The 27,939-nt window shown below is 36.7% G+C and overlaps 1 protein-coding gene across 8 annotated transcripts in view; it reads right to left on the reverse strand.

The window, feature by feature from the left end:
- The window catches only part of FUT8 (fucosyltransferase 8), a 318,121-nt gene that overhangs the window by 268,493 nt on the left and 21,689 nt on the right, over positions 1-27,939 (reverse strand). The gene's annotated exons all lie outside the window — the stretch shown is intronic.

Consider the following 27,939-nt stretch of genomic DNA (forward strand, 5'->3'; position numbering starts at 1 on the left):
AACAGGTTTTCATTTTGCAAATCATATTCAAACACAGTAACACTCAGTGTCTTAATTTGCTTCATAGTTCATCTTAAAATAAGTCAGCACCTATAAAACTTGCCTTGTGAACACAATGTTCTCTAATTTTGTCTACTTCTTAATATACAGGTCAATCAGAAACATCTCTCTTTTCGGACCAGTGCTCAAAATCTTCTACATCCGCACACCTCAATTAGCTCTACAACCTAATTTCTGACTATATTCTATACAAACTTCCATTCGAGCCAATTTAATTTGCTTGCTTTCCACAGAACAATTTTGTCATTCTCAGCTGTCACCCTGTAACACACCATTCCTTCCTTTTAGAAGATGGACTTTTTCTCCCTTATCCTCTTTGTCAATCAATGGACATCCATCAACTTTCTCAAAATCCAGCCCCCATTCCTCCCAGAGAGATGATATAATCATTCTGTACTCCATCAATCTCTGCAAGAATATTTTGCTGCCTTTTATATGTCATCACATGTAGTATTCTGATTAGCAACACTATCTCCTACTTCTTTTGTCACTGCTTTTCCATCATCTAGTACCATGTTTGACATATAGAAAGTAATCACTATGACCAAAAAGTGAAATGGTCTTAATGAAGGTTTACACATCATATGTTCACTGAGTATGTACATGTGTGCAACTCACCAAGTAGAAAAACTCAAAAATAACATAAAAACACAATACACTCTATAGAAACATGTGTTTCTGCCAGTTAATTTACTGTTGTTACAACATGAAATTATTCTCAGATTGACATTATTATTAATTGTGAGAAGCAGTCTTTCTCCGATGACATCAAAGCCTACTGAAACCAATTTCTGGTGATTAGAAGTAATATAAAAGTATCATCACCAGCTCCATCTCCTCAAAAGTAATCCAACTATTTTCATTTTAAATTCCAAGAGTCAAAAATTAATCCTGAGACAGAAGAGTCTATAAAAACATTTAATAAGTAATTCCAAACCAAAAATAAGCACATTTGTATATTGACTTACTATTTGGGAGGGCGCCTGCCGGACACTGGTGGGGGACCCCGATACCCAAGGAGACGGGAAGAACTCACAAGCGAACCAGTAGGACCTGGGGGGACTGAGGGGGGAGGAGAAATGGAGGCCGACAGGACCAGCACCCCTGAGGGGTGGCTGAGATGGGGGAAGGGTTCCCACGCCTGGAGGGACCCTTGGGGGCTCCAATCAGGGGGGAGCAGGCACAGCATTTCCCCTTCCCAATCAGCTGGGAAAGTCTGCCTGGCTTTGAGGGTCCTATACCCTCAGAGGTCCCCTCTGGGCCGGGTTGGTCCTGGGGGCGAAGGAGGGAGAGAACAGGAGAGGCAGGTGGGAGGGCCCCTCCAGGACCAGAGGAGCAAAGGAAAGGAGTGGAGGGTGTTTGCCCCACCCACTCAGGCTCAGGGAGCCTGTTGGGCAGTCCCCCACCTTCCAAAGCAACCTCCAGGCAGCGTGGGCCCTGGGGGCATAGGAGGAGGGCAGGGAGATCAGGAGAGGCAGGTGGGAGGGGACCTCCAGGACGAGAGAAGCAGAAGAGGAGTGGAGGGCGTTTGCCAGGAAGCCTGCTAAGGTGGGGTCGCCCACCCTCTGAAACCAGAAGAGGTGTGAGGCACGCCCAGGCCTCTTCTACTCTGTTGAGCCTAAGCCCCACCCCCCACACCCCCCAGGGCGTTTTCCAGCCCTGTGGGTCCTAAGCATTGGCCCCGCCCACTGCCCAAACCTCACCCCTGCTTAGGTCCCACCCTCCACAGCCAAGTCCTTTTCCAACTTTTTTTTTCTCCTCCTCTTTTTTACTATGTGGTTCTGTTTTACCTTCCAATTGTTGTTTCATCTATATTTTTATTTTTATATTTTTTCTAACATATCTGTTAGTTCCCTAGTCTAATTTTATTGTTTACATTGTTATTGTTCTCCCTTTTTTTTTTTTTTTTGGCCACCCCACGCGGCTTGCAGGATCTTGGTTCACAAACTGGGGATTGGGCTGAAACTCCTGCAGTGGGAGCTCAGAGTCCAAACCACTGGACTAACAGAGAACCTCAGACCCCAGGGAATATTCATCAGAATGAGGTCTCCCAGAGGTCCTCATCTCAGCACCAAGACCCAGCTCTACCCAACAGCCTAGAAACTCCAGTGTTGGAAGTCTCAGGCCAAACAACCAGTAAGACAGGAACACAATCCCACTCATTAAAAAAAAAGGAAAAAAAAACGAGACAGCAAAATAATATGTCACAGATGAAGGAGCAAGATAAAAACCTACAAGACCAAATAAATAAAGAGGAAATAGGCAATCTACCTGAAAAATAATTCAGAGTAATGATAGTAAAGATGATCCAGAATCTCAGAAATAGAATGGAGGCACAAATTGAGAAAATACAAGAAATGTTTAAAAGAGATCTAGAAGAACTAAAGAAAAACACAGATGAATGACACAATAACTGAAATGAAGGGATCAATAACAGAATAATTGAGGCAGAACAACAAATAAGTGAGCTGGAAGACAAAATGGTGGAAATACCTGCCGAGGAGCAGAATAAAAAAAAAGGATGAAAAGAATTGAAGACAACCTCAGAGACCTCTGGGACAACTCTAAACACACCAATATTCGAATTATAGGGGTCCTAGAAGAAGAAGAGAAAAAGAAAGGGTCTGAGAAAATATTTGAAGAGATTATAGTGGAAAACTTCCCTAACATGGGAAAGGAAATAGCCACCCAAGTCCAGGAAGCACAGAGAGCCCCATAAAGGATAAACCCTAGAAGAAACACACCAAGACACATATTAATCAAACTAACAAAAATTAAGTTCAAAGAAAAAATATTAAAAGCAGCAAAGAAAAAATAAAAAACAACATACAAAGGAATCCCCATAAGGTTACGAGCTGATTTTTCAGCAGAAACTCTGCAGGCCAGAATGGAGTGAGAGAATATACTTAAAGTGATGAAGAGAATAACCTACAGCCAAGATTACTCTACCCAGCAAGGATCTCATTCAGATTCCACTGAGAAACCAAAAGCATTTCAGACAAGCAAAAGCTAAGAGAATTCAGCACCACCAAACCAGCTCTACAACAAATGCTAAAGGAACTTCTCTAAGTGGGAAACACAAGAGAAGAAAAGGACCTACAAAAACAAACCCAAAACAATTGAGAAATCGTAATAGGAACATACATATGGATAATTACCTTAAATGTGAATGGATTAAATGTGCCAACCAAAAGACACAGACTGGCTGAATGGATACAAAAACAAGACCTGTATATATGCTGTCTACAAGAGACCCACTTCAGATGTAGGGACACATACAGAGTGAAAGTGAGGGGATGGAAAAAGATATTCCATGCAAATGGAAATCAAAAGAAAGCTGGAGTAGCAATACTCATATCAGATAAAGTAGACTTTAAAATAAAGGATGTTACAAGAGACAAGGAAGGACACTACATAATGATCAAGGGATCAATCCAAGAGGAATATATAACAATTATAAATATATATGCACCCAATATAGTAGTACCTCAATACATAAAGCAAATGCTAACAGCCATAAAAGAGAAAATCGACAGTAACACAATAATAGTGGGGGACTTTTAACACTTCACTTACACCAATGGACAGATCATCCAGAAAGAAAATTAATAAAGAAACGCAAGCTTTAAATGACACAACAGACCAAATAGATTTAATTGATGTTTATAGGACATTGCATCCGAAAACAGCAGATTACACTTTCTTCTCAAGTGCACACACAACATTCTCCAGGATAGACCACATCTTCGGTCACAAATCAAGCCTTGATAAAGTTAAGAAAACTGAAATCATATCAAGCATCTTTTCTGACCAAACTGTGAGACTGGAAATTATTTGCAGGAAAAAGAACATGAAAAACGCAAACACACGGAGGCTAAACAATATGCTACTAAATAACCAAGAGATCACTGAAGAAATCAAAGAGGAAATCAAAAAATACCTAGAGACAAATGACAACGAAAACACGATGATCCAAAACCTATCCAATACAGCAAAAGCAGTTCTAAGAGGGAAGTTTACAGCATTCAATCTCACCTCAAGAAACAAGAAAAACCTCAAATAAACAATCTAACCCTACACCTAAAGCAAGCAGAGAAAGAAGAACAAAGAAAACCCAAAGTCAGTAGAAGGAAAAAAATCACAAATATCAAAGCAGAAATAAATGAAACAGAAACGAAGAAAACAGTAGCAAAGATCAATAAAACTAAAAGCTAATTCTTTGAGAAGATAAACAAAATTGATAAACCCTCAGCCAGACTCATCAAGAAAATAAGCGAGAGGATACAAATCAATAAAATTAGAAATGCAAAAGGAGAAATCACAAGTGACACTGCAGAAATACAAAGGATTATAAGAGACTACTACAAACAACTATATGCCAATAAAATGGACAACCACGAAGAAATGGACAAATCCTTGGAAAGGTACAGTTTTCCAAGACTGAACCAGGAAGAATTAGAAAATATAAACAGACCTATCACAAGTAATGAAATTGAAACTGTAATTAAAAATCTTCCAACAAACTAAAGTCCAGGACCAAATGGCTTCACAGGCAAATTCTATCAAACATTTAGAGAAGAGCTAACACCTATCCTTCTCAAACTCTTCCAAAAAAGTGCAGAAGGAGGAACACTCCAAAATTCGTTCTACGAAGCCACCATCACCCTGATACCAAAACCAGAAAAAGATATCACAAAAAAATTATAGACCAATATCACTGATGCAAAAATCCTCAACAAAATACTAGCAAATACAATCCAACAACATATTAAAAGGATCATACACCATGATCAAGTGGGATTTATCTCAGGAATGCAAGGATTCTTCATATATGCCAATCACAATGTGAAATACCACATTAACAAATTAAGGAATAAAAACAATATGATCATCTCAATAGATGTAGAAAAAGCTTTTGACAAAATTCAACACCTATTTATGATAAAAACTCTATAGAAAATGGGCATAGAGGGAAACTACCTCAACAGGCCATATATGACAAACTCACAGCCAACATCGCTCTCAATGGTGAAAAACTGAAAGCATTTCCTCTAAGATCAGGAACAAGACAAGGATGTCCACTCTCACCACTATTATTCAACATAGTTTTGGAAGTCCTAGCTGTGGAAATCAGAAGAAAAAGAAATAAAAGGAGTACAAATTGGAAAAGAAGAAGTAAAACTGTCACTGTTTGCAAATAACATGATACTATACATAGAAAATCCTAAAGATGCCACCAGAAAACTATTAGAACTAATCAATGAATTTGGTAAGTTGCAGGATACAAAATTACTGCACAGAAATCTCTGGCATTCCTATACACTAACAACGAAAAATCAGAAAGAGAAATTAAGGAAACAATCCCATTTACCACTGCAACAAAAAGAATAAAATACCTAGGAATAAACCTACCTAAGGAGGTGAAAGACTTGTACTCAGAATAAAACACTGATGAAAGAAATCAAAGATGACATAAACAGATGGAGAAATATACCATGTTCTTGGATTGGAAGAATCAATATTGTGAAAATGACTATACTACCCAAAGCAATCTACAGGTTCAGTGCAATCCCTATCAAACTACCAATGGCATTCTTCACAAAACTAGAACAAAAAATTTTACAATTTATATGGAAACACAAAAGACCCCAAATAGCCAAAGCATTCTTGAGAAAGGAAAACGGAGCTGGAGGAATCAGATTCCCTGACTTCAGACTATACTACAAAGCTACAGTCATCAAGACAGTATGGTACTGGCACAAAAACAGAAATATAGATCAATGGTACAGGATAGAAAGCCCAGAGATAAACCCACGCACATATGGTCACCTAATTTACGACAAAGGAGGCAAGAACATACAACAGAGAAAAAACTGTCTCTTCAGTAAGTGGTGCTGGGAAAACTAGACAGCTACATGTAAAAGAATGAAATTAGAACACTCCCTAACATCATACATACAAATAAACTCAAAGGGACTTCCCTGGTGGTGCAGTGGCTAAGAATCCGCCTGCCAACGCAGGGGACACAGGTTCAAGCCCTGGTCAGGGAAGATCCCACATGCCACGGAGCAACTAAGCCCGTGCGCACAACTACAGAGCCTGCACTCTAGAGCCTGTGAGCCACAACTACTGAAGCCCGCGCACCTAGAGCCCGTGCTCTGCAACAAGAGAAGCCACTGCAATGAGAAGCCTGCCTGCCGCAACGAAGAGTAGCCCCCGTTCACTGCAACTAGAGAAAGCCCGTGCGCAAGGATGAAGACCCGACACAGCCAAAAATAAATTTAAAAAATAAATAAATTTAAAAAAAAAAGAACTCAAAATGGATTAAAGACCTAAATGTAAGACCAGACACTATAAAACTCTCAGAGGAAAACACTCTTTGACCTAAACCACAGCGATATCTTTTTTGACCCACCTCCTAGAGTAATGGAGATAAAAACAAAATTAAACAAACGGGACCTAATGAAACTTAAAAGCTTTTGCACAGCAAATGAAACCATAAACAAGATGAAAAGACAACCCTCAGAAGAGGAGAAAATATTTGCAAATGAAGCAATTTACAAAGGATTAATCTCCAAAATATACAAGCAGCTCATGCAGCTCAATATCAAAAAAACAAACAACCTAATCCAAAAATGGGCAGAAGACCTAAACAGACATTTCTCCAAAGAAGATATACAGATTGCCAACAAACACATGAAAGGATGCTTAACATCACTAATCATTAGAGAAATGCAAATCAAAACTACAATGAGGTATCACCTCACACCAGGCAGAATGGCCATCATCAAAAAATCTACAAACAATAAATGCTGGAGAGGGTGTAGAGAAAAGGGAACCCTCTTGCACTGTTGGTGGGAATGTAAACTGATACAGCAACTATGGAGAGCAGTATAGAGGTTCCTTACAAAACTAAAAACAGAACTACCATATGACCCAGTAATCCCACTACTGAGCATATACCCTGAGAAAACCGTAATTCAAAAAGAGTCATGTACCACAATGTTCACTGCAGCTCTATTTACAATAGCCAGGACGTGAAAGCAACCTAAGTGTCCATGGACAGATGATGGATAAAGGAGGTCTGGCACATATATACAATGGAATATTACTCAGCCATAAAAAGAAACAAAATTGAGTTACTTATAGTGAGGTGGATGGATCTAGAGACTGTCATACAGAGTGAAGTAAGTCAAAAAGAGAAAAACAAATACCATATGCTAACACATATATATGGAATCTAAAAAAAAAAAAAAAGGTTCTTAAGAACCTAGGGGCAGGACAGGAATAAAGACACAGATGTAGAGAACAGACTTGAGGACACGGGGAGGGGTAAGGGTAAGCTGGGACAAAGTGAGAGAGTGGCATGGACATATATACACTACCGAATGTAAAATAGATAGCTAGTGGGAAGCAGCCGCATAGCACAGGGAGATCAGCTCGGTGCTTTGTGACCACCTAGAGGGGTGGGATAGGGAGGGTGGGAGGGAGAGAGATGCAAGAGGGAGGCGATATGGGGATATATATACGTATAGCTGATTCACTTTGTTATACAGCAGCAACTAACGCAACACTGTAAAGCAATTATACTCCAATAAAGATGTTAAAAAAAAAACAAAAAAAAAGAAAATAATAAGACTGGTTACCAACAAGGGGTGTGTATTAGTTTACTGTGGCTGCTGTAACAAATTACCACCAACCTGGTGGTAAAACAACATAAATCTATTCTCTCACAGCTCTGAAGGTCAGAAGTATGAAATCAGTTTCGCTGAGCTGAAATTAAGGTGTGATAGGGCCTCACTCCCTTAGGAGGCTCTAAGAAGGAATTTGTTCCTTGTCTCATATAACATCTGGTGGCTGCCACCATTCCTTGGCTTGTGGTTACAACACTCCAATCTCTGCCTCTATGATCACATTGCCTTCTCCTCTCCTATGTCAAGTCTCCTTCTGCTTCCCTCATAAGAATATCTGTGATTGCGTTTAGGGCCCACCCAGGATAAACTATCTTGAGTCTTAGTTTAATCACATCTGGAAAGATGCTGTTTTCAAATTAACAAATTTCAGAGATTAGCACTTGCATGCCGTCCATGGGGCCACTTTTCAGCCTATCGGGAGTATAAGAAAATGGAGTGGAAGAGATGGGCAAATGACGCTTTCGAATATACCTTTCTGACTCCTGTTATGAGCTCCTATAGTTCTGAACCATATCAATGTTTCACATCCTCAAAAAATAAATAAAATCAACAAGGATAGAGGAGGGCTAACCCCTAAAGCAGTATATAGACAGAAAGAACTAGACCTGAAAGTATTTCAAATAATTAACATATCCACACTGAAAGGGGGGTAGGGCCACCAGGAAGAACTAACTGAAGTAACTTTTGAACACGGTATTTTGTCTATATACGCTCAAGCTGAAAACAAAAAGAACACTAGTTAATTTTTACCACTGGTGTGGGCTAGCGATTTTGAGACTATCTTCTATGCATACTAGGATTGACTAAATAAGTAAATGTATTATAAATAATCAGAGCCAGGTGTATCACCATCAGCAGAGGGAATTAGAAATACTGAAAATGTCAGATTAGAATGAATCCTGTGGTGCTGGATTGAAATTGGAGGTATCAACTTGAACTAAATATGTAGATATACACACACAGAAATAAGAGAGAGATATGAACGTGTGTGTGTGTCTCCTAACTCTATCAATTGAGAGGGCTTAGAAGCAATGACACCCCACTAACAATGGGCAAGACAACTAGCAGCCAGACCTTTTATCTAAATACTATTCTCTACTAAAAGGAATTGAGACTTCTTGGAAAAACAGCTCATTCCACTTCAGGGGCTGGAATAGTACAAGATGGACCCAGAACATCTTGTGCCAGAAACTAAGGAAATGTTCAAAGAATGATGGAAACTTGTCTTAAGAAGACAGGAGTCAGTCTGAAGGGACCAGATCTGGGACAATCTGAGAATCAAAATAAGTGATAGTAATTTGATAGTACTAAGTAAAATAAGAATCCATGTGTATGTACATGTTAGAATGTCAGCTAATTAAAGGAGAAATTCACCATTTGGCAACTACCGTATTAATAATATTGGTTCAATCAAAACTCCTCAAAGGGATGCAAAAGTAGTTAATGAAATTCTGATGAGGAACAGGATAGTCACATAGTCTCAAGTATTTCCTCATAATATACTTATTAATTACAAAGGAAAAACATAGCATCTTTATAGTGAAAAGAACTGGCAGGTGATCAAAGCCGACACCACTAATAATGGGACAAATCAACATCACGTGGCTCCAGATAAAACAACCTGAGAGGGACACAACATCAGTACTAAGTAGCCCTGCAAAAAATGCATAATCAGATTCTACTAAGATGAAACATTAGACAAACCCAAACTGAGGGACACTCTACAAAATAACTGGCCTATGCAATTTTTAAAAGTCAGTGTCATAAAAGACAGAAACTTTCCCAAATTGAAGAAAACGAAAGCAACTCAAGATCCTGAATCTGACCCTGGATGAGAGAAAAATATTTTTTATTTTGCTGTATTATTTGGTCAATTGAAAAAATTTAAATTCATAGACAGACTAAATAAGATTTAATACATATAGATATATTAAATGAATAAGGCTTACAGATAGATTAATGTCCTTTGGTTACTTCACAAGACTGTCCTGCATTTCACAAAATATAAAATACACACTGAGTTTCAGAGGATCATGTCTGTAACTTTCAAATAGCTCAGAAAAAAAAGAATGATAGAAATATAAAGAAAATGTGATAAAATATTAACATTTGGAAAACTAGACAAGGGATACAGAAGAATTCTTTACACTATTCTTGTTCCATTCATTTTTGTGAGTCTGAAATTATTTTTAAAATACAAAACTTTAAAGGTCACTGGGGTAATAATTTTGAGACTGGAAAACAGATGTAGGGAACCTGACCCAGGACCAGCTGAAGTATGGAGAAGACTCTGCTAGACTGTAAAGTCCAAAATTGCGTAGTATCCAAGGGTAGGGAACAGAACTATGTCTGTCAATGTCTGCCTTCTGTCCTAACTCCTTCCCATATACAGCCTGTGCCTGCCACATAGTGTATACTGTAATAAACATGTGTTAGGGCTTCCCTGGTGGCGCAGTGGTTGACAATCTGCCTGCTAGTGCAGGGGACGCGAGTTCGAGCCCTGGTCTGGGAAGATCCCACATGCCGCGGAGCAGCTGGGCCCGTGAGCCACAATTACTGAGCCTGCGTGTCTGGAGCCTGTGCTCCGCAACAAGAGAGGCCGCGATAGTGAGAGGCCCGCGCACAGCGATGAAGAGTGGCTCCCACTTGCCACAACTAGAGAAAGCCCTCGCACAGAAACGAAGACCCAACATAGCCATAAATTAAAAATAAATAAATAAATAAAAATTTTAAAAAAAATAAATAAATAAACATGTGTTAAATGGATGAACCCATATGTAAATATCAACCAGCAATGATAATCTGCATAAGAAAATGAACTAAGCTATTCAGAAGTAAGTCCTAAATATAAACATGAAGTTTCTAAACATATTTTAGCCACAGAATACTTTTTCCTACTGAAATCCTAAACAGAACCTCAACACAGAAAAAAAATTAAAGTGCAGTGGCTCTAGTTTCAGTGTGGATCGAATAAAGGTTTGGAACCCCTCAACTTCTATTCCTCCAGCACCAAAACCCCAACACCAATTTCTCAAGATTCAAGAGCTCTGAGAACATAATACAAAGATGAAAGGACAGTTTTATTTTGAAGCTCTTGTACCAGCTTCCACTGATAAAAACTTTTCCTTGCTTTTCTCTAAACCTTGGTCCAGAGAACCATTCAAAACCAAGGCGAAATTATTTCCTTTTCACTGTTCTAAATCTTTGGAACTGTTAAATAATTAATATTCAAGACTGGTTCCTCTCAAGAACCTTCTATCACCTGGATTCCTTAAAAATGTACAGTAGTTCAAAGCTATGAAATTTGTCTCAAGACAGAAAATTGAACAGGAAAATTCAGGTAAAAAAAAAAATCAGTAAATAACTATCCTCTAATAACTAAATGATACATCCACAAATTGGCCTACTGCATACAAAGTATGATCCACGAATCATTTGGGATCCACAAGGGATCCACAAGGAGAAAACTATTTTCATAATAACACTGAGATTGTAACTGCCTTTATCACAGAGTTACCATTTGCACGCACAATGCAAAAACAAAGATGGATAAAAATGATGGTGCCTTAGAATGAATCAAGGCCATGGCATCAAACTATATTAGTAGTCAGCATATGCTTCACTGACACACACTGGTGGGGAGTTGGGGGAAAGGTGGAGGGAAGCTAGTTTTACTTAAGAATATCCTTGATAAAGAGTAAAAAATTTGGGAATCCCTGGTGGCGCAGTGGTTAAAAATCCGCCTGCCAATGCAGGGGACACGGGTTCTGGCCCTGGTCCAGGAAGATCCCACATACTGCGGAGCAACTAAGCCCGTGTGCCACAACTACTGAGCCTGCGCTCTAGAGCCCGCGAGCCACAACTACTGAGACCATGTGCCACAACTACTGAAGCCCGCGAGCCTAGAGCCCGTGCTCCACAACAAGAGAAGCCACTGCAATGAGAAGTCCGCGCACTGCAACAAAGCGTAGCCCCCGCTCGCAGCAGCTAGAGAAAGCCCACGTGCAGCAAGGAAGACCCAACACAGGCAAAAATAAATTAAAAATAAATTTTTTTTAAAAAGAGTAAAAAATTATTTTTATTTTTTAAAATCTCAAACCTTCAGAACAGGTCTTAAGTCTGTGTATTGAAATGGAGGTATTCAATAAAGCATTTCTGTGTATACTGAAGGACAAATGTCTTGAGGAAAGCCACCTGTGAGATTGAGTAGCAAGCTGAAAGAGCCAATTTCCGTGGAACACTGTTTTTACTTGAAAGAATTATGGTTGTTAGACCTGCATATTTGGTAGACATTTTCTTGAAAATGAACAAAGTAAGCCTATCTCTTAAGTGACAGTTGCTAATGATAAAATTTAAACTTTCAAGTGAAAATCACAAGTCGGGGAAACATGTATTCATCACCATGGGCTTAACGTCTTCCCTTGAGATGGGTGGTGCTATCAACAAGTGATATTTTGATGTTATATAATGAAACGTGTCAACATTTGGAAGATTTGCATAACTCAATGAACCAGTATTTTCCAGATGACCCAAGTTTAATGTTATAAAACCATATATGGGTTACAGATCCATTCAAAGTACACAGCATAGCCATGGATTTTAATGTAATAAAGTAAAAAGGTTCACTGATATAGTTTCAGATTTCACAGTTTAGAAAACTACCATTTGTCAAGTTTTGATATAGAATCAAAAAAAGATCACAATCATCTAAAAAGCTAAAATTACTTCTCCCTTTTCCAACTATATCTGAGGCCACATTTTCTTCATATACTTCAGCCAAAACAATATATCATAATATAATAAATGCAGAAGCAAATATAAAAATCCAGACATCTTCTATTAAGCCAGACATTAAAGAGTTTTGCAAAAATGTAAAACAATGCCACCCTTATTAAGTTTTTTTGTCTTGGAAATTAGTTATTTTTAATTAAAATGTTATTTATATAAACATGTAATGAGTTTATTGTTATTTTTAATGAATTAATAATTATATTAAATTTGTTTTAATCTAATGTGGTATCAATATAATCCCCCAGAAAGTTTCTTGTAGTCTCCCTCAATAATTTTTAAGAATGTAAAATGGGTCTTAAGAACAAAAGTTTGAGAAATACTACTATACAGCAAAAAGCTGATTTGTCAGAAAACTTCCTCTAATCTCTATAGAATTAGAAATAAGAAAAAAAAAAAACTGACTGTCATTATTATCACCATAGCTCCATTCAATTCAGTACAAGTAAAAACAAGTGTTCTTCAAGTAAAACAAAACATTGTTATTAATCTTAAATTATTTTCCCTCATTAAGTAATCACACTTATTTTTTTCAAATATAAAAGAAGGAAATTTTAGAACCCCTAAATATTTTCTCATTCTAAATTTCTCTATTCCTATTGTATCATTAATGTTGAAAAATGGTCAATGGTTTCAGATGGAATGGAATACATTTAAAAGCTCAAAGAAGAAAATAAAATTGTCAGCTCTTCCTGCTTATACTGACATTCAATGCATAAGAGTATCACTAATTAGTACTGCTGAGAATAGGAGTAATTCTAAAATTCTAAACTATTTACTTAGCAGCTGTTATCACCATCCTTTCAGATCTATATAAAACTATGACAAGTGAACAAAGTTTATGAGATTTTTCAGGATAAGAGGCAGCTATGAAAATAAAATACCATCGAAAATACATGGTTTTAAAGTAAAACTTTTAAAGTAAAACTCAGCACTGCTTAATTTTCACTGATAATATTATAATTATTGTCTACCATTAAGTTTATATTAATACCTCCCTTTTTAAAAAGTCAATAAATTTGGAAGTACTAAAAGAAATTTAAAAAAAAAAAATAATGAGATTGTTTGCATCCTTAAGTTATAGAGTTTGGAAGACATTTCATACCAGTAGATATTGTTGATGTGTAAAAGAAGTCACTTGGTTTTTGCCAAATTAAGATAGAGTCTACAGAAGACTCAAGTAGCCAGGTACAGTGTTTAGGTTATTTGGTAATAATAACAACAATTTTTTTTTTAGTACTTACTATGTTCCAGGCATTGTTCTAAGTGCTTTTTTCTTACATGAGATAACTCATTGAATTCTCACAACCCTCTAAGTTCTAAGTTCACCTCTACTTTATAGAAGAGGAAACTGAAACAACACGACTTGCTCAATGACACAGATTGATTAAGTGGAAAAACGGGATTTGAACCCAGGCAGTCTGTCTCTAGAACCTGGGCTTTAAATGACTATATGACACTGCCTCCCTAGTGATGTGTGCTAAGATGAAAATTAATGCTTTCAGTGACTGCCCAGGTTATCAATGACCATGGATTGCTTTCAATTTTTACTGAAACTCTCATTATCCCTGATAGTGTGGATGACTCTTCTTCAAACACTCCAGTCTTGACACCTGTTTTTGTTGTTCTTCTCTCAATATATGTTAGTTCTCCTTTGCTGATCATTTTAACAAATATTTGCTGGACACCTAATAAGACCCAGGCATTACACAAAGTGCTGAAGATACTGCAACTAACAAAAGTTAAGGATCCCTGCTCTTTTGCCTGTCTTTTTTAAAAAATAAGAGCTAAACTATATACTGCAAAAAAATTAACATCTGCTTAATCTCAGTGGTGGATACTGTCTGCTATATGATATACTATACTTTTTTAATATGTCTGAGATGTTTCACAGGTTAAAAAAAAAAATCTCAGTAAAGACTATTGGAGGAAAGGGAAACAGGGAAAGAATAGGGGGAAAAAAGGGAGGAAGAGAAGTGGAAAGAAAAGAGGAGGGATGAGGAGAAGAGGGCAAGGAGAAGGGAGTGAGGAGAAGGGGAAATAAGAGGAGAGGAGAAGCATGAATGACCTGCTAACTCTACCTTCCACAAAGCTGGCTGGACATTTTAAGTATATGATACCCATAAACAAATTTTCTCTAGGTATCTCATATTTACTATGGCCCAGGCAAATAACATTGCTTAAATGAAGCACTTGTTATCTGAGACAAACTTTCTTACAAACCATTTTCAATGTTCAAGGCCAAAAACATTATTCTTTTTGTTTAATTGTGCTTAGCTTGTTAACCTGAAACTGAACTGTAAACATTGTTACATTAACTAAACTTGTATATTTTTATCATCAGGTTCATATAAGAACAATTATCAAATTCATTTACATTAGAAGGTTTCTATGTCACTTTCACTGAAATAGCTTTATAAGTCAGTACTGGCTACTGATAAACTAATTTGCATTTCAGAGGCATATATGCATTTCAAAAGTTTACTATTTCAAAACAGGAAATAAAAATTCACCCAATCTCCCTATAAAATAAGACTTCCTGCAGAAGCAAACATTACTATATGAAATAATAATTGGAAGAAAATACAGCACACTATTTTATTCATTGCTTTTACTTGCCACTTGAGCGTTCCTTAATAGGTAAGTACTTAATAAATGCTGTTTATGAGCATTATAAAAATGTGAAAAATTAAAAAGCTGTCTTTAATTAACATAGCCAAAGAGATATCAACATGTACTATCACACCTATCTACTATTATGCCTTTTAAAACATAATTCTATGCTGTAGCTCAGTAAAATGCTCGCTTTTATGCATGTCTTTACGCTAAAAAACTAAATGTGAGGAATTAAGGATCTAATGGCATGCTATTGAGTGTTTAATGTGTACCAAGTGCTTTGACTAAGCACTTTATATGGGCTACTGCTAAATTATTTAAAATCTCATAACCATTCTGTAATTATCATCTCCATTTTACAGTTGAGGAAACAAATACAGTTAGTAAATAGTCGGGTTAAAATTTGAACTCAGATCTGACTCTAAAACCATAGTGTTTTCCACTCTACCAAGTTACACAGATTAAAAATTACAGTCTTCAATCATTCATTAACAAAATATCAGCAATACTATCATTCAGTCTCAATTACACAAAAATGTAAATTATCTGTAGTACATGGCTTAACCCCAAACTGAGATATATAATCCCTAATGATTACAAACTCGTAAATGTACCAAACATTCCATGCTTGGCCCCTGGCAAGCAAAAAGGTCCTCATATATAAAGTAAATAGGCCATCATGAATGAACTGGCTATTCCAAAACCTATTCAGAACTTAGAATGCACTTTCCTTTTATATGGAAACATGCTAAAAATGGTAACTCTATTCCCAGGCCAAGCTATATTTAAATAGTAATTTATGAACTATATCTAGCTACCATTTATAAATATAGGGAAATATACATGCCGGGGGGCAGGGCGGGCAGTGAGGGTGTATTAATATTCTGAGTTCCAAGTTGTGATCGCAAAAATTCACTTGCCTCCCTGTTTGTCAGTGAGAGCAGAGACGTCCCTGACACCCAAGGCACCATGGCAGCCTTGCAGAGAGGCAAGGATTCAGCAGCAGAATCTGGGGTCAAAGAGAAGACTAATTAATAGTGCCTGCTGGAAAATCTGAACAATCACATAAAAGACAGCATTCCTCTACAGAAAGATCACTCACTTCCCCAGGCAATTTCTATTCTATAGAGCACTTAAATCTAGAGTGCGTGTGTTAAGTCAAAGACTAACTGTACTACAAGTTCATTTGGTGTACTACAGAAAACACATCTTTACTTTCCTTTTTTGTCTATTTTTACTTGAGCAGCACAAAACTATAAATACAATGCTTAATAGCCAATTTGGCAAACATTTTAGTTTAAATTATTAATACATCAACCATTATATCTACATTCATTTGTGAAAGGAAATCTATACTGCCAAGTTAATTTTTGTTACCCAGGCTGCTGTTGGGCTGCTTTCACCCACCAATTAGTATATATATCCCATGTATTTAGTATTTTACTTTGATATTAAATAAAATATAATTAAATAATTAGCTGAAGAAAATACATAAACCCAATAACAACAGGAATACTAATTATAGCTAAGTTCTATTAAGCATCTATCATGTAACAGCCACTATGTTGATTATTAAAATTATTGATTGGCATTAAATTACTTCAATTAAACTTCTAATAACAACGCTATGAGCTAGTTGTTAACCCATTTAACAGACAGAGAAATAGAAATTTGGTAAATTTACTTCTCTCTTCAAGATCATACAATTAATATTTGGTGGAATGAGGTCTGCTGTCAAAGGCCATGATCTTATTCATTATTCCCTTCACTACATTGACTGAGCACCTCTGAGCCAGGCACTGTGAGGGAAAAAAAGGTACAAAATCACAGAGGTAAAGATATTCACATCCTAATATCCATTCAACAAATATTTCTTGAGTTCCTATTATGTTCCAGGAACATAATGTTTTATGCTGAATCAAAGTTGTTTTTACTGGTGGCTCTTAGTTGAGGCTCTCCTCAACTAGTATTAACTCTATTATATAATCATCTCCATCGCCAGGGAATTTTGGAGAAATGTCTGATTTCACAGAATCAGCAGAAAATTACAAAATAAGCCTGGAACTACTTTTCATACCAGCAGCAAGAAAGCAATAAAAGACAACTAGGGACATACAAAAGGATTCAGAAACCTCTTAAAGAGGCTCCCACTAGTCAAAGATGGCACAATTTGACTTCATTAACCATATTAATTGCAATGGATTAAAATCTAAATATGTCTAAATCCACGAGCTCATAATGATCCTTAAATAAACTAAAACACCCTCAGAGGTTTTTAGAGCACAAATTCACTACCTTGAAAACTGGTAACTAAAAATAAAGAATTAAGCATTTATCCTGCCTTTCCTTGTAAATTGTACTATTTAACAACAAATAGCAGTTGAAGAGAATATTCTATGTAAGTACCTTAAATCATAAATAAAAGAGAAATAATTTAGAATATCACCATTCTGCAACCCCCAATGAATTACTGGATCTAGGCATTAAATATCAATGGCTGCTAACATCACAGAAAAAGATTCATCCAGATATCAAGTGCCTCCTGATGAATATAACACCTCATATAGTCTTGCCAGGATCATACCTGATTCTGATCAAGCCTCTAGATCCCATGGAAAATCTGCAGGACACATAAATAAGAGACAAACATGCTGAATTACACCATTAGTATGCAATCAGCAGAACCAAACTGTGGGAAACCCTACAAGTCATTCAGGGTTCAGGAGCTAAACTGTACAGAAAAGAAAGAGATGAGAGGGAAACCTACAGATTAAAAGGCTCAAAAGAGGTATCAAATTCAAAAATAAAATAGGTAAGATTAAAGTGTACTATCTAGTAGTACACACTTGGGTGATGAAACTATGGATTAGCTGGCTGAAATTCCAGCTCTATCACATTCTTGTTGTGTGATCCTGGCAAGACATCTAATACCTCTATGCTTCAGCTTCCTCATGAGTGAAACAGAAAATAATAACCATAATAATGAGGAAAATATAGTTAAAATGTTTAGCAAAGTGCTCACTGGACAGTATTACGATTTCAATAAATAACAATTATTACCTATTCAAAAATGTGACATTGTACTTCTAGGTCAAATTCTTTGCACAGAATGATTATAGTACTAATTCTTTTAACATAAAAAATTTTCTGTATATCAGTCACCTTCTGTACAAATCCTTCAAAGTTAAAAAAATCTAATAGAGAAAACATCAAACAATACTGAACAAAAGTTTATTTAGCCAGTACTTAGACCAAATGCCTTATAAAGCAGACATGTATTTAATTTGAGGGAACATGAATTCATTCCTCTTGGGCAAATACCTAGTGGTGAGATTTCTGGGTCACATGCTAAGCGTATGTTTAATTTTATAAGAAACTGCCAAACTATTATCCAAAGTGGCTGTACAATTTTGCATTCCCATCAGCAATGTATGAGAGTTCCAGTTGCTCCACGTCCTTGCCAGCTTGGTATTTGTCAAAGTTTTGTTTCTATTCTAAAAAGTATGCAGTGGTATCTCTTTGTGGTTTTAATTTGCATTTCCCTAATGGCTAATAATGTTGATATACTCAGGGGTTTTATTAATATGACATTTAATTCTTCTTGTTTAAGGACTATTTTTAATATTTAGCACTCAGCCTGTTAATGGAATGAAATAGTTTTATAAACTAAATGAAGCTTGATGCAGAATCATTTACAATACTGCTAATTTCAAATTGGCCTCATAAGCAATAACAGAAAGTTTATGCAAACATTTTCAATTCATTCGGTATAAAATGTATTCAAATAAAATCAACTCAAATAAATTTTTGGCAGCTTTTTAAATAAAAATTGAGAAAATTAAGTAGCTTCTTTTTCAACTCCTGCTTCTCATCTTTACAGAAGCTCCTTCCACAAAATAACCTAACTCTAACAGTGTCACACAGCATTTACTGAGTGCTTATTTTGTGCTAGGCACTATGCTAAACCTTAAGTATACAAATATGAATAAGTCAAGTGACCCTGTCCTCAAGCAGTTAATATTATTCATATATTTTTAAAACTAACTACTTTCTCATTTTTTTTAAATAGCCTTTCTCTTTTAGAACAGTTTTAGATTTAAAGAAAAATTCACAAGATAGTAGAGTTTCCATATACTGCCCTCCCATTCAGTTTCCCCTAATAGTAACATCTCACATTAGTATAGGACATTTGTTAAAATTAATAAATTCTGATACATTATTACTCACTAAAGCCCATAGCTTATTCAGATTACCTAAAGCCCTATTTCTGTTCTAGGATCCTATCCAGGATACCAAATTATATTTAGTTGTCATGTCTCTTTAGGCTCCTCCTGGCTGTGACAGTTTTTCAGACCTTCCTTGTTTTTAATGACTTGACAGTTCTGAGGTATTCTGTAAGATGCCCCTCTGTGCCATACTCAGTTTTAAACTTAAAAAATTTACTCATTAAACAAATCTCATTGTGAACCAAAGCTTGGTTCAAATTTTTAAATTACTAATAACACATGTATATTTTTCTACAAATACATGAAAATATTCTAAGATACAGTACTATAAACCGTAATCAAACTGACATCAATGTTTCAACAAACCTGATCTCTAACTCCATCACCATAGTGTATAACAGGTCTCCATATATGAAATAAGGAAGGAAATAAATTCCCAAAATTATAATGAAAATTAGTTACCTGTCAATGTATTGTCTCTGTAAAAAATATCTTGCCACTTATCCAAGATACTATCTTAATAAGAAATTAACCACTTAAAATGTGTGAAAATACATTTCCTTCTGTATAAATTGCTTATTACATTTATCCATTTTTTCCTCTTTTATTTAAGCGACAGATGTGGTTTTGATTATGAAATGTAGTTCTGGGACTTCCCTGGTGGTCAAGTGGTAAAGAATCCGCCTTCCAACGCAGGGGACATGGGTTCGATCCCTGATCAGGGAACTAAGATCCCACGTGCTGCTGGGTAACTAAGCCCATGTGCCACAACTACTGAGCTCACACGCCTCAACTAGAGTCCGGGTGCTGCAAAGTACAGAGCCCACGCACTCTGGACCCTGCGCACCACAACTAGAGAAGAGAAAACCCACACACCACAACTAGAGAGATGGTGCACGCTGCAACAAAAGATCCGCATGCCTCAACGAAGATCCCGCGTGCACAGCTAAGACCCGACGCAGCCAAAAATAAATAAAATAAATGAATAATAAATTTTTAAAAATCTTTAAAAAAGAAATGTAGTTCTAATTCTGTTACCTTGGGTCTAAAATAATGACTACAAGATTCAGTTGTTATAAATTACTGCACAGGTAAGGAAGTTTCTCCTCAATCTCATTTAGGTCAAGGGTACTTCTCATCTACAACAAAAGAGATAACTGGACCATGTTAAAATGTTCCCCTAATTCTTACTATGGTATCTCACTTCTTGCCTTTATTGGTTCTTCTTTATTTATTGCCCTAATAAACTCTAATGCTTGTAACTTACATACTAGCCACAAATGTGTCATAAAAATCTAAATTTTTTTAAAAAGAAGGCCTTAAATCACCAGAGAAGTTAAGTCTTTCCCAGCAAGAAGGACTCTGGATGGATGCAGAGTTCACAGAATGCACTTAAGACACAGAAGTCACTTTCTGCAACTAACTGACAACCTGGAAAACTGGGTTTTATCAAGAGGAAGTAATACAAATAAAATGTGTTGCAGCAAGTGCTAATTATTCCAAATCTAACTAAATTCTATCAGAACAAAACCACCAAAATAAAACTTTATTTTTTTAAACAAGTCAACAGCATAGGGAAAAAAAAAGAGAGGAGGCAGGCTCTCTAATTTACAAGAAACAAAACACATTACACAACCAATTATAGTAAGTAGACCTTTTTAAAAGAAACTTAAAACAGATGTTACATAACCAATTATAGTGAGTAGACTTTTTGGAATCCTGACTCAAACAAACCAAATGCAAAATGACTTGTTGTACATAATTGGGGAGTATTAATTAATTTTAAGGAATTACAGTTAGTTGTTTTTAGGTATGATAACAGCACTGTAGTTACACCACAAAAAAAATTTCAAGTTTCATCCTAAAGTATTTATCGATAAAACGGCATGATTTCTGGAATTTTCATGAAGATACATCAACAAAAAAGTGTTGAGGGAAGAGACAACAGGACCAAAATGGAGTCACTTGTGCTAAGCCCCATGTCCACAAACCAAGACTTAATACCTAACTTAATTGCAATTTCAATCTCTCACAGGAATGTAATCTTAAACAAGTCAACCTGGAATTTCCTGGTCAGCAGTAGTGAGTTAATCTGCCTGACAGACCCCTTCAATTCCCCCAAAGAAAGATGAGGTAATCTGCTTTTTCCTTGTCCCTGTCCCCTTCTGCCTATAAAAGTCTCCCATTTTGTTCAGCTCTTCAGAGCTCCTTTCTATTTGCTAGATGGAATGCTGCCCAATTCATGAATCACTGAATAAAGCCAATTAAATCTTCAAATTTATTCAGCTGAATTTTGTTTTCTAACAGAGGGTAGAGGTTGAAGTCAGGTGATGTTTCATGGGAATTCGATATAATCTCTGTTTTTGTTTTTGAAGTTCAAAATTACAAACAGAATGAAAAAATAGGTAAAACTTTAGTACCTAGAGATTAAAGTATCTTCCCTTCGAGCGATTTAGTTTCTGTTGACATGACTGGGACCTAATACAGTGTCTGCCATATAGTACTTTCTCAATAAACAAACATTTGCTGAACAAATTATTGAACTGCCTAATCAAAGAGGAAAACAGACCTCTGAGACAATAAAAGTGTCCCTATTCAAAAGAGGTGACAAAAATTTCTAAAAAAATGTGCCTGTCAATTCTGGGCAGCAGTACTGACGAGTTTAGGAAACCACCCAGTACAGGAGCAGGAATTTCACAGACAAAAGAAAAGCTATCTAATAACATTCTCATTAAAGGTTCAGAAGTACAGGGAAAGGTTGTCCAGAGACAGCAGGAAAGAAAATTTGTGTCAGGAGGGGGAAATTGGGATATTTTGAAAGCTAGTTCATTCTCAGGGGTAACATATCCTTAGGGTGATACCTAGTAAGATAACTTCTCTCTGACGCATTGCCTTCTCCTTTACTTGTATTGCAATCTAGGTACTTCTTCATCCATTTATATTAAAACCAGTGTGGCATTACTAAAAGTATTCTGATCACTCTTTACAAATTTTCTTTCAATTACCTCTCTATTGTTCTATCAAAAACAAAGACTTTAGGAAAAATCTCTAGTTCTAATTTAGAAGAGCGAAGTATATGATACTGCTTAAGAAACCACAGATGATTCTGCCATAAAATAAATATTGGGTTGGCCAAAAAGTTCCTTCAGCTTTAAAGTAAAAATAAAAGACATTTTTCATTTTCACCAAGAACTTTATTGAACAACATATTCACCGTTTTGTTCCACTACCTTCTGCCATTTTTCAGGCAACTTCTTAATTCAATCGTCCCAAAACTTTTTATCTTTTTGAGCAAAGAACTGTTCCAGGTGCCTTTTACAGTTTTCCAGGGAATTGAAACTTTCTCCATTAAAAGAATTTTGTAAAGACCAAAATAAATCGAAATCCGAAGGTGCAATGTCTGGTGAATACAGCAAATGAATCAGAGCTTCCCAGCCAAGCTCTAACAGTTTTTGCCTGGTCATCAAAGAAACATGCGGTCTTGCATTATCCTGATGGAAGATTATATGTTTTCTGTTGACTAATTCCGGATGCTTTTCCTCGAGTGCTGCTTTCAGTTGGTCTAATTGGGAGCAGTACTTGCTGGAATTAATTGTTTGGTTTTCTGGAAGAAGCTCATAATAGAGGACTCCCTTCCAATCCCACCATATACACAACATCACCTTCTCTGGATGAAGACCTGCCTTTGGTGTGGTCGGTGGTGGTTCATTTCGCTTGCCCCATGATCTCTTCTTCCATTTCACATTATTGTGCAGTACCCACTTTTCAGCACCCGATACAATTTGTTTTAAAAACGGAACATTTCATTATGTTTCAGTAGAGAATCGCATGTGGAAATATGGTCAAGAAGGTTTTTTTCGCTTAACTTGTGTGGAACGCAAACATCAAAGAGATTCACATAGCCAAGCTGGTGCAAATGATTTTCAGTGCCTGATTTGGATATTTTGAGTACGTCGGCTATCTCCCACGTGGTATAACATTGATTGTTCTCAATTAATGTCTCGATTTGATCGCTATCAACTTCAACCAGTCCACCCAACCGTGAAGCACCATCCAGCAAGAAATCTCCAGCACGAAACTTCGCAAACCACTTTTGACGCGTTCAATGAGTCACAGCACCTTCTCCATACACTTCACAAATCTTTTTTTGCATTTCAGTTGTGTTTTTATCTTTCTTGAAGTAATAAAGCATAATATGCTGCAAATGTTGCTTTTTTTCTTCCATCTTCAATATTAAAATGGCTACACAAAAATTCACCAATTTTGATAAGTTTTTTTTAAAATGCACACTGATACGACAGCTGTCACAAGACAATCTAACAAAACTGTTTTGAATGAAGTTAAAGACAACTAAGCACTGCTAGAGCCATCTTACGGAAAAAAACCAAACGAATATTTTGGCCAACCCAATACTTTTTGCATTATAAAAGAGACATAGGGAACTTCCCTGGCAGTCCAGTGGTTAAGACTCCACACTTCCATTGCAGGGGGCATGGGTTTGATCCCTGGTTGGGGAACTAAGATCCCACAAGCCTCACGGCCAAAAAAAAAAAAAAAAAAGAAAAGAAAAGGGACATAAACGTTAAATGAATTACAAAGGACAATATTATTTTCAATAGTAGGGATAAAAAGTAATTCTGATCAGATCCTACTATTTACCATCCCACACTTCAGAGGACCAGTAGAGTCACTGGTTCATAACCTTCCTATACAGTATTCCTAACATAAAAACAAGATCATTTTCTCCTTATAAAGAGGCCCAAGAGAAAGACTAGAGGGCTCAGTACTTAAATGATGGTTTCTCAGCACTAGGAGGTTTCTGTGCATATTTTATTATTGCTAATGTTGTTTAGAGGGACGTGGGCTTTTTTCCTTTAAAAATTCTCTGCATCCATAAAGAAAAACTTGTAGTTTCTTTTCTTCTCCATGAAACATTATAGTTTATCGAATGAGTAATTTGCTTGAATAACTGAGACAGCACAAATTTTGTACTAGGCAAGAACTTTCTTCAAAATGACAAAGAATATAGCTTCTACCATCCTTTTAAATTTTTTTAAAATATATTTATTTAGGATGTCCCTGGTGGCGCAGTGGTTAAGAATCTGCCTGCCAATGCAGGGGATGTGGGTTCGATCCCTGGTCCAGAAGATCCCACATGCCGCGAAGCAACTAAGCCCATGCACCACAACTACTGAGCCTGCACTCTAGAGCCCACGAGCCACAACTGCTGAGCCCATGTGCTGCGACTACTGAAGCCCGCGTGCTCTAGGGCCCGCATGCCGCAACTACTGAGCCCACGTGCTGCAACTACTGAAGCCCACACACCTAGAGCCCGTGCTCCGCAACAAGAGAAGCCACCACAATGAGAAGACTGTGCACTGCAACAAAAAGTAGCCCCCGCTTGCCGCAACTAGAGAAAAGCCCACATGCAGCAATGAAGACCCAACGCAGCCAAAAATATATATATTTATTTATATTTAGGAATATAGCTTTAAAGAAACTTCTGTACCTTGACTTGACCCTCCAGTTCAAGTGCCCAACACAGTCTGACTTGAAATTATATCTCAGTTGCAAATTATCAGAAGTTACTAGAAAAGAAATTTTATTTAGCCCAGATGATGTACACTATCCATTTTCTGAGAAAAAGACTGGATTGTTTCCTTCCAGCTCTATTTCTGCTTCTAAGTATTAGTATGATTCTCCTAAACCAGCTTTTCCAGATCCTTACAGCCTCTTTCCCTGCTAGGTGCAATTCCAAAAACCCAGAACAGAGCTAGTATTTGCTCATCTCACACAACCATCCATAAACTATGAGGTAATAAGCTTCCATGTGGACCATGTGACTAGAGTAGGGGTAGGATGAGTTCTCCAAAAGAGGCAGGTAAGAATGAGGGTATTAGTGATTTAGACATAATCACTGGAGGAGTTGCTGGTGGCTAATTAACCAAACTAATCTATGTCTACCACCACTGGGGGGCAGGGGAGAGGAGGTGGTGGTGGTACTTAATGGCTACACATTATTTTTTGGAAATTATATCTTTTTCAATAGAAAATAAAATACCAGCAACTACACTTACAAATTCTTTTATACTCCAGTCTAAAAATTTTCTTTAAAGTAATTAAAATTTCAGAAACCATATAACTAGCATTTACAACTGCTTCTAATTGTAATTCCGTGTCTGTGAAAAAATATAGCTGAAAATGTTGGAAGTAGAGACTTTGGGGATTTAAGAAGTGGGAAAGTGAAATGGTACCAAGAGTTCAACCACAGACCAGGAAGCAGGAGAAGGGGAGGTGCCTTAGGATGGAGGTCAGGGTGGGTAGTAGATTCAACTATAAGTAACAAAACAAAACAAATTAACTGCACCTTAAACAAACCAAAAGTTTATTTCTCTCTGACATAAAATAATCTGAAAAAAGGCAATCTAGGGCTGTTCTACCATGTCATCAACATACGGTATCCTTCCACTCTCCAGTCCGCCATCCCTAAAGTACAGTCCATCCTCATGGTCTAAGTTGGCAGCTGCAGAGAAGAAGATAAAGGTACACCTCTCCCTTTAAATAAAACTTTGGGAAGTATCACATACTTCCACTTACCATTTATCAGAACTTCTTCACAAGGTTATAAACCTATCTGTAAAAGAACCTCAGAAACTTAGTCTTTCAGCAACTAGAGATAGTGCTCACTAAATAGCTAGGTTTTGTTAACTTGAGAAAAAGACAATCTGACATGGTAGATCAAAGGCAAGAAAAGACAGATGAAATAGGAGATGTGAATGCAAGTCTTCCTTCTCTAATCTAAGCTACAAAATGACTGGAATGAAATATTACTTACCCGAGAAAGAAGAAATGGAGAAAGAGGAGAAGGATCTTTAATTCTATTTCTTAGGCTATTTCTTACTCCTCCTCATATTGCTATCAAAAAAACTCACTTGAGAAGTAACAAAAGTGTGAGCCAAAATAATTTGACTCAAAGTTGTAAAACCTCCTTACTATACAGAAGTAGAAACCAACTTGTTTAACAAACAGAAAACACCAAGGTAAAGAGATAGTTTAAAACCAAACCAAAAATCAAAATCACACTATCACTCTTCTACAGTTAAGACTTTTAAGTTACTTCCCAGGTCCAGAAGCTCAACCCAAACTCCTCTTCATACCCACTCCATTGTTTGGTAAACCTCTCTCTTCGTATCCATAGAGCAGATCTAATATAATCTCCCTGGTTCTCTTGCCTTGCTGTTTTAAGGATTTTACTGTAGCTACCATAGAATCACAAGAAGAAATTACAAAGTTTAGAAAAATCTTATAAAATTATCTGGGATCTCAAATATTCTCACTTCACTGGACAGAACTAATGATGTCAACTAGTATTCAGTCACATATCTTCTTGTCTCAAACAAACAAAGTGTATTTCTAAGTCCATAAACAGTTAATATATTTCAAAGAATCTTTCTTTAATACAGGCATGATACAGAGGTGGCAGTGGTGACAGTGGCAGTGGTGGAACCAAATTAAGACCTTTAGAGGCTCCAAGTACAGAAAATATAATAATATAATCCTCTACCTCCTCCCTACGAAATTCTAAACTAAGATTAAATTAGTCCAATAAATTCTTATTTTTTCCCAATTACTACTTCCAAAATTTTTTTTAATAGTAAGTGCTTTTAAATTTTTTTCAGATTATTTTTCCTTTGCTTTGTTGGTACCCTAAACATTTGTTGGATATGCCTTTTGGGTAATCAGCATAAGCAGTGGTAAGAAATAGAAGTAAAAGCCGCTGCAACTTGAGGAGGTGTACTCTGTGTCAGGTATTTTACAGGCATTATTGATAATTCTTACCACATCATCTACAAAAGGGAGATATTATCAACCCTGTTTTGGTGATAAAGAAATGGCTTCAGAGAAGCTAGATAAGATGCCCAAGGTCACTCAGGCAGTAAATGGAGGAGCGGAGCATTTGAAACAGGACTTTCTGTCTCCTAAGTCTGATCCATTAGACATATTTCTTGTAGGGCATTGCTTCAGAACCTGGTCCTGGACAAAATTTCATTTCAGGGAAGCAATGAAGAATGATTTTTAAATGCATCATTTGATAGTACTCAAATTTTCCGTGGAACCTCATCACTGATAATAGTAGATGATGGCTATAAACACATAGCCAGGACTGCTGCATTGCACAACTCCATAGAGCTTTTTTTTTTTTAGTATGAATGGTGTCCTCTGGATTGTGCGACGTAGCAGCTATAACCCAAATGCTTATCAAAGGCCTTGTCAAGGCCATTTACTGTACTGTTCTGGAAAAAAATGCAATCATTTTTTAAGAAGCAAATACACACCCTCAGAGTGTTAAAGAAATGTATTTTAAAGCACAAGAAAATATACTCAGCATCATGAGTCATTAGGAAAATGTAAATTAAAACCACAATGATAAAAATCTCCTAAAAGAGATAAAATCAAAAAAAAAACAAAAACTGACAGTACCAAGTGCTAGGACGAAGATCAACTGGAACTCACGTACGTTGTTGGTGGGAATACAAAATGGTACAGTCACTTTG

This window comes from Eschrichtius robustus, chromosome 1 (assembly GCF_028021215.1).
Source record: "Eschrichtius robustus isolate mEscRob2 chromosome 1, mEscRob2.pri, whole genome shotgun sequence".
NCBI lineage: Eukaryota > Metazoa > Chordata > Mammalia > Artiodactyla > Eschrichtiidae > Eschrichtius > Eschrichtius robustus.